Raw genomic sequence first — 13,362 nt, forward strand, 5'->3', positions numbered from 1 at the left:
GAGCACCTCCAGGAGTGCTTTGATTTGCATGTAATAAATAAATGAAAAGAACCGGCGAGTTTTACTCCACCACAATCTGCAGAGAGAGGCGATGACATAGGTGAGATGGGTGAAATCATGTAATAGTCATGGAGGTTAAGAGAACATGAAAATGAGATTGTGTGTTGTTTAAGGCTTGCAATAAATAATGGAAATAAGAAAAATAAAAAACACCCGAGACTTCCGTCCCTCCGTGCAGTAATGAATTTCAAATACGTTATTCACTTCAGGAATAAGTGGCTGGCACGCAGTCCTTACAGCTGGTTTGTTGAGATAATTGATTTTCAAATAGTCTGAAGATGCGCGAGGCGGGCGATGACAGGCGCTACGGAGGCCGCCGGTGACGAGCGCGCCAATTCTGTGAGTTGTATATCAGTTTAATTAGAACAGCAACTGGCCTTCGACACGGCCTCTTCCCCACGTAAATTAAAACAGCCCAGTGATTTGCAGGGACGATGAATTTTTCATGTCGTTCTCTGGTGTTACTCGAGGCACTGCTGTTGCCTGTCGCTTTTTTCCTCCAGCATGCCGTCGACGTGTCGTTCTGTCACAGATAACTAGAGGGAAAACACTGCTGGCTGGTGAAATGAATGGGCGGCATTACCTGCTCAAATTTGAATTGACAATGTAATTTGTACGTTTTCTGTTTCATTTACACAATCGGCCCGCGGACATCAATGCGCGCTCGCCGACATTACCGTCATTAGTGGAGAAAATGATAGCAATGATGTTATGTGCTGGTTACATGCTGATAAAAAAGCTGATCATGTTACAGAGGGCTTTAAAGTTGATTCTTTACCCTTCTTGTTGATCTTAGCTAAAGTGTCATGTTGTCAGATTATCATTCATATGGCTAATGTCTCCCTGTGATGAAGTATGGTGTCAGTCAGGCTCCAGGCAGGCCCTAAGGCCTTGCTCCAACAGGCTGGGTTTAGAAGGTAATCGCAATAGCCAATTTCATGCCTTCTCATTAGTGTCTGTGTAAACTGGAGACAGATGAAACTCAATCCTTGGCCTTTGTGCATTAAGAAATGCTAAAAGCAGAACACCCTTCTTTGCCCAGGCATGTCGGCTTCTTATTCAGGACACACACACAAACACAAGGCTTCTCTAATTTCCTCAATTCAGGGCACCTATGTATGTCAAAATATCAGTGAAACCCTCACACACTTGGCACACGAATTTGTGCACACTGCACAGGCTCAGATCAACTTTTGTAAACACACACATGCACACGACCCTGTCCGGACTTGGTTTGTGATTCAGATTGACAGCTCTTGCAGGAAACATGCAGTTAATATGCCCTGGGAACCTGTGTGTGTGTGTGTTGTAATTTTTAACACCTCACATTCCAAGTCGGATTAAGCACAAAGCATTCTTCTGTGTCATAAAGAAGATTTTCAAATGCTATTTATGCTCATAATTCACATGTATTTTGCATACTTAACATTGTCTGGGTCGATAAGCTGTTGTCGGGACGGATTCTCAAGTTATCTGCCCGTATAACTAAATCTCCAAAAGAATAAAGTGGAGACAATGAAGGTCTTAAAGTGTTTTTTAAAAAACATCTCATCATCGTTATCTTTTAAGGCATTAATGAAGATTTGTATGGACTATTACGCTGATAATCCTTTGATCTTGGTGTTGTATTACAACTGACAGCATTCATTCTTGTGTCACCATCTCTACACTATAATTTATCTGCAGCCTATCAGTTGTGCGTGAGAAAGACAGGATATCCCAGTTCGGGACTTTCTAATGTTGTAGTTTCTGACACTTGCATTCTCTTTTTTTTCAGTTATTCAGAAAGGTTCAAAAGCAGCAAATCAGCATATTATAATGGTTTCTGAAGGATCATGTGACACTGAAGACAGGAGTAAAAAATTTGCTTTGTCATCACATGAATAAATTACATTTTAAAATATATTAAAATAGAAAACAGTAATTTTAAATTGTATTAATATTTCACAATATTACTGTTTTTACTGTATTTTTTTATCCAATAAATGCAGCCGTGGTGAGCGTAAGAGACTTCTTTCAAAAACATAAAAAATCATACTAACCATAAATATAATAAACAATACATTAAATGTCTTCTATTTCATCAGCTCTGCCATCCAATTTTCCACATTTTTTTGTGCCCGAGCGAATGCATTAACAGCTAATTTGTTTGACCCCGTTGTAATGAAGTACTCCTGAAGTTAAATAGAAACGATAATTCCATAATGTTGCTATTGCAGCATCTGCTTTAGAACAGCAGGACGCCAATAGCACAGCCCTGCTGCCCTACATCATCATCAGACCATAGGGGATTTCATATTATCTTGCATGGCTCTAAATGAATTCTGCTTTTCCCTCCAAGTTCAAGATGAAGAATTAATTATGTGCTCCTTGAAGTAAAATTAAAGAATAATGATTACTGCATGTCCTCTTGTTTAAAGCAAGGCATCCTTGATGGCAGTGAAGTGCTACAGTCACTGACACTATTAGCACAAATTATTTCATAGAAATCTTATCTCGCTGCTGTTCTCCACCTTGCTGTTCTCTTTGCAGACCTGGTGCTTTTGTGTGGTATTAAATTAATTAGGTATGATAAAAAATTTTTTTTTAAAGGAACATAGAGTTAGCTGCAATGATAATGCACAATGATTAGACTGCACTGTTCTGTAATGTAATGGTGCTTTGTCCCAGGCACATGGTTTATTCAGAGGTGTGCACTGATAAGGCAGTGACTCCATGGCAGTTTATTTTCATGGCATGATATCATAACGGTGAGAGATTTTTAGACACGGTGCTCTGTCAGCAGTAACTCAGTGTCAAGGGAGTTTACTGAAAGGAAGAAAAAAAAAGAATTCTTATTTTTTTCTAACACGGAAAAGCACTTTCCAGTCAGGCTGCCAGTGGACGAGCACTGCTGAGAGTAGCTTGCACACATCCAAATAGCCTGTCCACTCCCTCGGTGACAGTAGTTGTGTCTTGTGTGTATGTGTGTGTGTTACACAGCCCTTGTGACACCGACAACGACCTCTTCACGACTGTGATCCCTTAATGTAAGTGCATCTATGTTGTGCTGTGCATCTTCTAAATCCAATCACTATAAAATTCTGTAATTTTCTCTATAAAATGTCTGCTCTCTCAGATACTTACACTCACTCTTCTAATGGGCATATTTACAGTACTCACACTACAGTACCACCTCTCTCCCCATCAGCACCACCTTGAGGTTGAGAATAAGAGTCACAACTCCAGGACCTACACCCAGACGGCCTTTAAGAAAACTTAATCAGCCATCTTGTTCCTGAATGTGGAGAAAAAGTGTCTTTCTGATACTAAAGGTCATCTCCATGCAGAAGCCTCTGTGTCCAAGCTATGTCCTCACGAATACATGTTCTGATCTTCAATGGGGAGACTTGTCAAAATACTTGAAAATGCACAGCACAGTTCGCATACTGAAGGTGTGAACCGACAAGCTAAAAAGCAAAACTGAGTTCACAATTGGTAGGAACATGTGGAAATTATTACATGATTTTAAATTGTCATCTAAATCTCAACTATATATTGTGAATAAATGTTATCATAAATCAACACAACACGTTTTCTTTCTAATAGGTTAACCCGTGCTAAATGGATATGGTGTTCTGGTGGCTATAAGTAATGGCACGCCACTTCCCTTTAGCTCTTTCAACAATGACTTTGCGTGTCTGTACAGCGCCTGGCCTGACCTGGCTATTGTTCAGGACAAAGCATTCTGAAGAGTGGTGACTTCTCCTGCAGTAGAATGCTAATCACCTTCATACAACAGTAGCATATGCTAATATCTTGCTAGGCTCACTTTATTTACACAATGACTATGACCAGCTCCATGACTTGAAGTAGAGGATATTTATTAGACCTATGAGGAAAAACATATTTTAATCATTTGTAGGTTAACATACTGAAACGTCTTCATAAAATGACATTACATTAGATTTTATACTTTCACATGAAATGTTACACAATCATACTCAAAATGTGAAAAGGCAAATCATTTGTATTGCAAAAATACAAAATGGTGACTCTTACTTAATTGTGACAACATTTTCTCTCTTTTTATTTTGGTTGATTTGGTGATAAATATTTTCATCACATCACCAATAATAATGCAGAAAATACTTTTGCTTATTGCTTGTATACAGTGTTTACATGAATCAAACAACAGATCAAATTTGACAATGTAGTACAGACAAGATGCAATTAAAAATCAAATTTGTCCAATAATCAAATTTCTACTAAATACATCACTGTAAGATAAAAGTTGCTGCCTTCATTTTTAAGTACAATCAACTTGAATATTTATGTCAGTTCAACTTAAATTTCATTAAACTGACTTAAAACAAATTAGTTGAGTCTTGTGTAACAAAAAAGTTGTAAATTGCGTAAAGCAACGCAAAAATATATGTTGTCATAACTTTTCGATCATATTTCTTACAGTGATGTAATGTGCACAGTGTTGGCAGTAAACATGCATATGAGTCACATGTCTGCGAGTTTAAGAAACACTGGCCTCTTGTCCTTTCTGTGCGACCATTATGTAGAGTTCCTTAAAAGTTATGCCACGAGTCTTTGAAACAAGTGACGAATACGATTAGCTTCCCTGTAGATAATAAATGTATAACCAAGCAGAGAAGATTTTTCCTCCAGTGTCTTGACTTTTAAAAGCAGTCTATCTGTTTCACGGCGGTGGAGTTCCGAACAGAATAACGTGTAATTAATGTTGGGATGTGGCCCTGGGGAGCTTGGAAATGTGGGAAGAGGAGCGAGGAGGGAGAGGAGTCACAGAGATTTCTGATTACCTGACAAGTTGGGGCCGGAAAGGCTACACTTAGCCCATTAAAGATTTTCCAGCGTGACATTTGAGAGCAGCTGCCGCACCGTGCGCCACCTCGCCATTTCCCCATTCGCTGGGCATCAATTTAGAGAGAGAAAGAGGGAGAGAAAGAAAGAGCAAACGAGAGAAAGAGAGGCCACCAGGCAGACACTGGCACAAATGGATTTCATTCACCAAGGTGAACTGTACTTGGCTGATAAATGCACTTCCTTGAATGTCAGCAAATGTCATTTGTGAAGCCTTTTACTGTTGCTTTAATAGCTTCCCCAAACTTACAAAGAAATGAAAATAGAATGACAGAGAGAGTGGGAGAAGAGAGAGAGAGAGAGAGAGAGAGAGAGAGAGAGAGAGAGAGGGGGAGAGAGAGATAGAGAGGGTTTGGCTGTTGTCACTTCCACATGATTAAGCAATAAGACATTCGAGAAGTCCCAACAAGAAAGTGGTTAAACTTGCTGGATAATGCCTCCACAAAATGAAGTGTTAGACTGTGAGTTTCTTGCTTTGAGCTGAAGCTTAGGACAACAGCTTAAATCCTGTTACTATTCAAATCATAGATCAGCTTTGCTTTTTAATAACGTTCAGCAACACAAAAAATGTCTTTCTGTGTCATTTCATTTTTAAAACGTGGCAGCAAGAGTAAAGGGTTGCCAAAAAGGAAATGCTTCATACAGAATCTTCCTTGAATTATAAACAACATGTATCAATACTCACACCGTGGATTTTACAGTTGCCCTTTTTTTTTAAATGTCAAAGGTTTGAAATTATCTGGAATTAATTCCTCTCTATAAATTAGAATGTATAAATCTGTCTCTGACTCTGATGATTTAGGAATCCGGGTTGTAGCCTGGGCAACCTCACTTTGGCCCAATCCACAAAGGCGGCCCACATGGCTGTGATAATCCCCATTTCCAGTAGTTGCTAAGGTTACAAATTACCTTTGGTACTCTTAACCGGCTCCTCTGTGACACTCTACTAATCCTTTTATGGAATTTCATTTAGGATTTATACTTTAGATACAGGATTACACAGCACTACATTTTGTTATTGTTCACATTGTCCAGTGTGGAGTCATATAGCACATTCCAGCCTCATATATTTACAGTTCAGGTACTGGTCACAATTTGTGGACTGGTCACAATGTCAGTTGGTTGAATGTTAATACCTCACCATGTTTAAGTTACCTTCCACTGTACTGTTAGACTAACTTCACACAAAAACACATATAACATCATATGGTTATTTTTATATATATACACACATATATCTGTAATGACAAACTCCATTTTTCAGCATAATTTCTCCATCCTTCAGAAATTTGGCGCTCAATTCTTCTTATTCTTCTTATTGAAAATGGTTGTGCTGTTTAATGAGTTGCGTAAAGTGTGGATTTTTTTTTTGTTTCGGGATTCTTTGATGAACACTTTTGTATCATTATAAATTTCTTTAATGTAATTTTGATCAATTTACTGTAAATGTGTCCTAGCTGAATAATACAAAAGATGGCATCCAGTATTGTAATAATATAAACAGATATTATTATAATGAATATTTCTTAACAAAAACAGTGCACAACAGTGTAATACTAATACAAACAACAAGATTTAGGATTTTTAGGTTTTGTTACATGTTACACCACCTGATAGCAGTACTTAGAGATGAGGAGAATGAAAAAGTGGGAAAGAGAGGGAGAGAGAGAGATGTGAGCTCTAATGATGTTCAGCTTGTTTGTGATGCTCTGCAGACAGATCTAATGAGGCTAATGGAGGCAATATCAACACATGCAAACCCACACACACACACACAGAGAGAGAGAGAGAGAGAGAGAGAGAAGAGAGAGAGAGAGAGAGAGAGAGAGAGAGAGAGAGAGAGAGAGAGAGAGAGAGAGAGAGAGAGAGAGAGAGAGAGAGAGAGAGAGAGAGAGAGAGAGAGAGAGAGAGAGAGAGAGAGAGAGAGAGAGAAGAGAGAGAGAGAGAGAGAGAGAGAGAGAGAGAGAGAGAGAGAGAGAGAGAGAGAGAGAGAGAGAGAGAGAGAGAGAGAGAGAGAGAGAGAGAGAGAGAGAAACAAAACTAAAAAGTGCTAAGAGCCTCAAGTCATGTTGTAGAATACAGAGGACATAACAATATTTCCCTCCCCTTCTGTCTCTTTATCTCATACACTCACAGTCGCTCTCACATACACTCTCACACTCACACACAGCTAGCAGCTCAGTCATCCGAGTAGTGACAGGCTGACAAACAATGTTATTGTTCTGATGGGTCAAATACTGCAAGCTCCTCAGTAATATGAACCATAGCTTCCAAAGACAACATAGATATCTCAGTGCAATGTGGAGAATGGTTGAAAGGAGTAACTGTACAACTGATCAATTGCCATGATTTGAAAGATCAAATACTTCATTATGAAATTCAAAGTCCATTTTTACATTAACATATCACAACAATCATACAGTATAGGCATACAGTTAGTCAATTTAAATATATTTTGTTTTATTTATACAGCCGTACACAGTCATTAACACCACAGCATTCTTTTGAATGATTCGTCAGAATACTTTTAAATAAAGATAATTTATTTATTCCTGTAGCTAATTTATGTTTTGTGTTGGCTATTATCAACAACACAATCAACGTTTTATAGCACATTTACTTTCATTTGAAAGGTACTTTCATTATCGATACATTTGGTTAAATACTGCTGGAAGACTGAGCAAATAGGCTATTTTTCGCACAAAGGCAAGTTACTCGGAAATAGGCAGAAGTACAAGGATTTTCTGGGTTATTGCAGACAAAAATAGCCAGACAAAGAATTCACTTTAGTTCGAGGACGGGTGTTTGCTTTCACAAAAGACAAGACCATACCGTGCAGTTTATGACGTCGCAATATTATTTGTGTTCCTGTTTTGGTCAATGTTGTAAACCTATAAAAACAAACAGGGGTGCGAGCCGGTGAGCGCAGCGCTGCTGGGCAGGACACATCCTTTTTTAGGAAGGAAAAGGATTTGGCGGAGAGAGCAAACAAAGATATCAACAGTTTCTTTAACCCCGCCGTGAACCACAGACCTGCAGGACAATATGGTAGGACAACCTCCCAATAACTTCCCTTTACCTCTGCGCGACATTTTGCCTTTAGATTCACCTTGTCTGGGTGCGCGAGCACGTGCATAGGCCTATTTGTCGCGTTCACAGCCAACAGTCTGAGAACCCTTGCAATAAGGCCTAAACAATAATCACATACACCCTGCTATTATTATGGCAAATGAGACCAAGCTACTACTACCCATGAAATCCCCCAAAATGTAGAGAATTATTTAGATGATTTGGGGATTCGTTCTCCCTTTGTAGGCCTATATTTGTAGCTATCAGGGAATTGCAGTTCATAAATCAATATATAGTCGTATTTGAGCAAATAGTCTGAGATGATGCTTCAGCAGTGGATGTGATGAACAGCTCAGCAATTGAAAGACCGAGGGCAGGCTAGGCTACAGGTTACAGCTGTCAGTCATTAATTTTTCATCTGGCCATGGGATAATGCGTCGCGCACTGCTCAGTCATTCAATCATAAACATTTTTAAGACGTTTTGACATCTGCTTGAGTATCTCATTATAAGTTCATTAAGTGATCTAATTAAAAATACATAAGCGTTAATCTGCAAAAAAAATGTGATCAAGTAGGCCTACCTTAAAGGGGCGGTAAAAATGAACGTTTCTGAAGTTAGACTGGCATCTAATTGCATTTGTGTTTCAAGATTTCGCCAGAACAACATGTTGTGCAAACATTGAGTTTTTTCCCAGTCAACTCTAATATCGATCAGCTCTGGAAGTGGATGCTATCCAAACACGAGGGAAACATTGTCAGTGGGTGCAATGGACCGCTTTCCAAAGGAAATCAAATTTCATTGTGAATTGAAAAGTCATACAAATAAGTCACAGATTTGACTATAAACCCCTGGATGAAGACTTTGCCTCTAGCTTCACTTTATAACATTATTCACATAAAATCTACAAATAATTAATTCTGTTGAAAGAAATGTGTTTATTAAGGTATCATTTTATATCAGACAATGTAGGCTATATAAAGGTTCCATTAATAGGTGAAAAACAGTTTAATAACAAACATAACATCCTGTAATTTTCCTTATCTTCTCCAAATGACTATTTGAAATAGAATGGCCATTTTTGCAGCCTCTGTTATAAGTAATATAGGCTACATGCAAAAAATAAACAACTAGACCAGAAAGTTATTCTTTCGTTTCCTCGTTGATCTGTTAGGCTATCAAGAAAATACGTAAAAAACATCAGTTAAAAAAAAAAAAAAAACAGTTCACACGTTCAAAATCTCAAAATTCCTATTCTTTTTATTTATTTATTTTTATTTCCCTTTAGCTCTTCGTTAGATACACTAGGCCACATAGGCCTCTCTAGGCCTACCTGTTGATATTTGGCGCGTCTCCTCTAGCGCCTTGTACCTGTCACAGCGATGCAGCGCATTGCATCTCCTGTAGCAATCCAGACGTCCTCTATTGATCTCTGTGGTCAAACCCTTCTTTAGACAGAAATCCCATTCGACAGATGCTTTTCACCCATGAATAACAAGTCCTAGATGCTACACTTTCAGCCACTGCCAAGTAATCATATGGCATACAAATCTCGATGACTCTGTTCCCCTCCGTGACTTAAAACTTCTGACAAGGCGTATTTAAATTGCTCAAATAAATGAAAGGAAAACATTTTATAAGGAATTGTCCCAGTGCAGCCCAAAATCTGACCAATCAATAATAAATATTTTGCATCATCTTTTTTTGTAATGGGTGAATGAGTGAGCGAGTTGGAATTACAGTTGATATGAGATAAGCAGAGTTTAATGCATGTTTACCAAAGAACTTCCTAACCTTTACAAATGAGAGATTTTGTAGGTCACCACAGGCCACGCAGACACATAAGCCAATGTTTTAAGCTTTTTTTTTTTTTTAGATTTTATTGTTTAACCAGCCAGCATTGATCACTGATGTTTTAATGGTAAAATAAGATACATGAATACACATTACATGATGCCAATACAAAAAAAAAGTAAGAACGAGCACCCTTATTAAACATATCATTCAACACATAAGCTAAATAAACATTCATTGTGTCTCAAGTCGAATTCCAGGAAAAAAATAACAAAATGCAATTATTATTTATCATTCTCGAGAAACAATCACTGTCATTCTCGATAACAGGTACAAAAACACGTCAAGCCAAAATAGCAGGGCTTGTCCTATTTAAATATGCTGGTTTCACTCGTGTAATTTTTCAGTCACTTGACTTCCCTGTCAAATGAAGGACGAAGAAAAGGCTTATGTTAAACACAGCAGTTTATAGGCGGAGCAGACTAAAGGCAGGTTGCATTTTGCACTTTTCCTTCAAAAGTTGCACTTTAATATGAGTCATATACCTTCACATAAAAAAATATATATAAAAAAACAAGTCGATAGGCTAATTAAAAAAAACTATGTACATCTTTATCGCGGTATTTTATGTAGCGTATTATGCCAAATAATGTAGCCATTAATTATTTCAGTTTCCCTCGAATTCATATTTGAAAATCCAGCACGTCTATTGTTAGACCGTAAACCACATTCATCACTCTACTTTAGATGTATTGATGCCATTTCCAATCCAACGTACAGTGATGATATGTTGAGAGGGAAAAAGACACACATTTAATTTCAACGAAAAAATTAAATAATTTAATTACTCATTAAGGATGAGTTAAAGTGAAAAATCTTCAAATGTCCCACCCAAATTTGGGTCTCATTTTTCCAACATGCCCAAATTGAATCATTATAGCATGAATGACTGAGGGAGAAAGGACGAAGAGATTGAGCACAATTCATGAATGGGTCTGCCCTTTCAGCAGTAGCTCAACTGAGGCGCTAATAATTTGCCCATGTTGACGATTTGCTCCAGATTGGAATGTCTTACTAGCCACAGACCCGTGTTTCACTTTCTGCCCATTTAAAAGCTCTAATAGAAAACTCCCCGTAGACGCAAAGTGACAGATTGCCAGCGTTTATGAATTATTGTTGGGTTGCCCCGGGTCGTTACGACAGCGGCTTCAATGGTTATATCGTGTCACTTTGCACCTGATCAAGATTGACAAAACAACTGATAGGGCTACCAATACGAAACGCAAAAGAAGACCATACACCCCGCCCGAGTAAATGACAACAGGATGTTTGAAAATGTAGACTAATATAACCACGTCGAATACTTATAAACTAGGCCTACTTCTTAACCCAATTTTTATGTAAAACATTAAATCGACATTTCTTAAAGTTTCTCTCTAAAAACAATTATTTCGTTAATTTGAGAAATTCAAGTTTCACATCAAAACTGGTATGAATCTAATAGAACCAAACGGCAATATGCAGTGCCAGTCTTAATGCATGCTAATTTGTGTAATTAGCAGCACACAGTTTTAAAATAGTTAAAAAATGACTTACTCTGTTAATTTATTATGTTAATGTCAGTGAACCGTCAGTTCAGTCCAGTCGTCATACATTGTATAAACATCATCACTATTGTTTATATTATTAGTAGCCTAGTATTTTAAATAACTGAATGCATTCCGTTTTAGACAGTATTAAACATTTGCATCAAGATTATTCTAAACGCCTTGTTGCACATGCAATAATTGGACAAAAAGTATCACTAAATATCAAAAAATTGTGGAAAAATATGTAGATTGTAGTGGATAATCCTAAGTACGCTGTACTTAGTAGTATGTGCATGGTTTGTATATTTATCACGGGGAGGGGCTAGAATAATTACTTTATCACTCACGAGCTCTGGATATGATGAAATCCTATGAGGTCCTGAAATCAACATAATCAATTAAAGCACAAAAGAATGGATACAACGTAGCTATTTTATATGAATATCTCCGTTACTCCCCCTCGACCCCCCAAAATACAGTGCTCGTCCTCGCCACCCACACCACACATAGCCTATGGATTTGGGCCAAGCAAAGCTCTGAGAGAAACCGGAAGAAAGAGGGCCTGCAGTTCCAGGCGTCCGGCTCCATTCACCAGCGAAACCTCCAATGGCTTCATTAGAAGTAACGAGTTGACACAAGGTAAATCTAACATTGAAGCGCCATTCACTTGGTTTGCAGAGAACCCTCATTAAATGTCGCTAACAAGCCGTGCAAATGCAGTGATTGGACAGCTCCCGTATAACTCCGCAGACCTAGCAGGATGCCCACTTAATGAGACCACACAAAAAAGAGGGGAGGGGGCATCTCTGTTGAAAATGCTGCTCGCATTTCGCCTCCATCCCCCAGCAAAAAAAAAGAAAAAAAAAGAAAAAAGAATGAAATCAAACATATCATCGAGGTTTCAGGAACTCATAGCCTACCTACAAACTACAAATAATTTATACTAGCCAATGCAACTAAATGATAACAAAAAAAAAAGATAAATTAATCATAGAGAATTTCATAAAGAGAGTTCTATGATCAGCATAAAATTACAAATGACCCAATTTCCTTTTCCAGATATCAAACATTTGTCACACTAAACATTTTCCCTGAATTGTACCTACATAAGTAGGTGTGACATCGTAGCCAGAGGTAATAAAACGCTTCCATTGTACTACAACCCACATTTAACAAGCCAAGCGGATTCAAAATACAGCCGAGGTTAAGACCCTGAGCTGAGAATAGAAAGGGGGCATTTGCGCCCCGTTACGACGGCCCCACAACGCTGCAAGCTGCACTTGTCTTGCACGATTCACGGAGTGGAGAGCAACGTCCCGGCAGAGGATGGTAACTTCAAGAGCGATAAACTGGGAATATTCGCGGTAGCCTACTGAACGATGCTGTTGTTTAATCTATCGCCTTCGCTTTATAATCTGTTGGTGTCTTTTACGAAGCCCTAAACACTTAAGAATTTGACCAACTCTCTGGTGAGTCTCAGAACAATTAGCTATTTTTAAGAAAGGTCTTCTTAAAGCTTACGTACGTGCAAAACTTACGTTGTGCAAGCAACACAGACATCACAGCCACATTCAAATCAAGTCCATTTTGGATGATACTATTGCGGTATAGCACCAGAAAACAGCAATAGATCATTTATAAATTATCCAGAAAAAAGAAAAGAAACGGAAGATACGTGACACAAGGGAAGAGTGAGCAATGGATAAAAAAATTATCGATCGAGTTACATCAAGTTTTACAACCCATAAGTTAGTTTAAGACAAGAACAAATAAATAAAAATAAAAACAGAAAGACTCAAACCACCGCTTCCGAGAAGATTCTCTGCAGCCGTCGCATGGAGATCGATTTCCTGTTTGCCAATGTTTAATGATGACCTGAGTGGATGTAAAACAGAAAATGTTTAAAATGAAATAAAACCTTTAACCAGAGAAGGCAGTGTCCCGTGCCCTTTCCTCCTCAAACACTTGCATGCAAGTCC

The sequence above is a fragment of the Phoxinus phoxinus genome, assembly GCF_949152265.1.
Source record: "Phoxinus phoxinus genome assembly, chromosome: 14".
Classification (NCBI taxonomy): domain Eukaryota; kingdom Metazoa; phylum Chordata; class Actinopteri; order Cypriniformes; family Leuciscidae; genus Phoxinus; species Phoxinus phoxinus.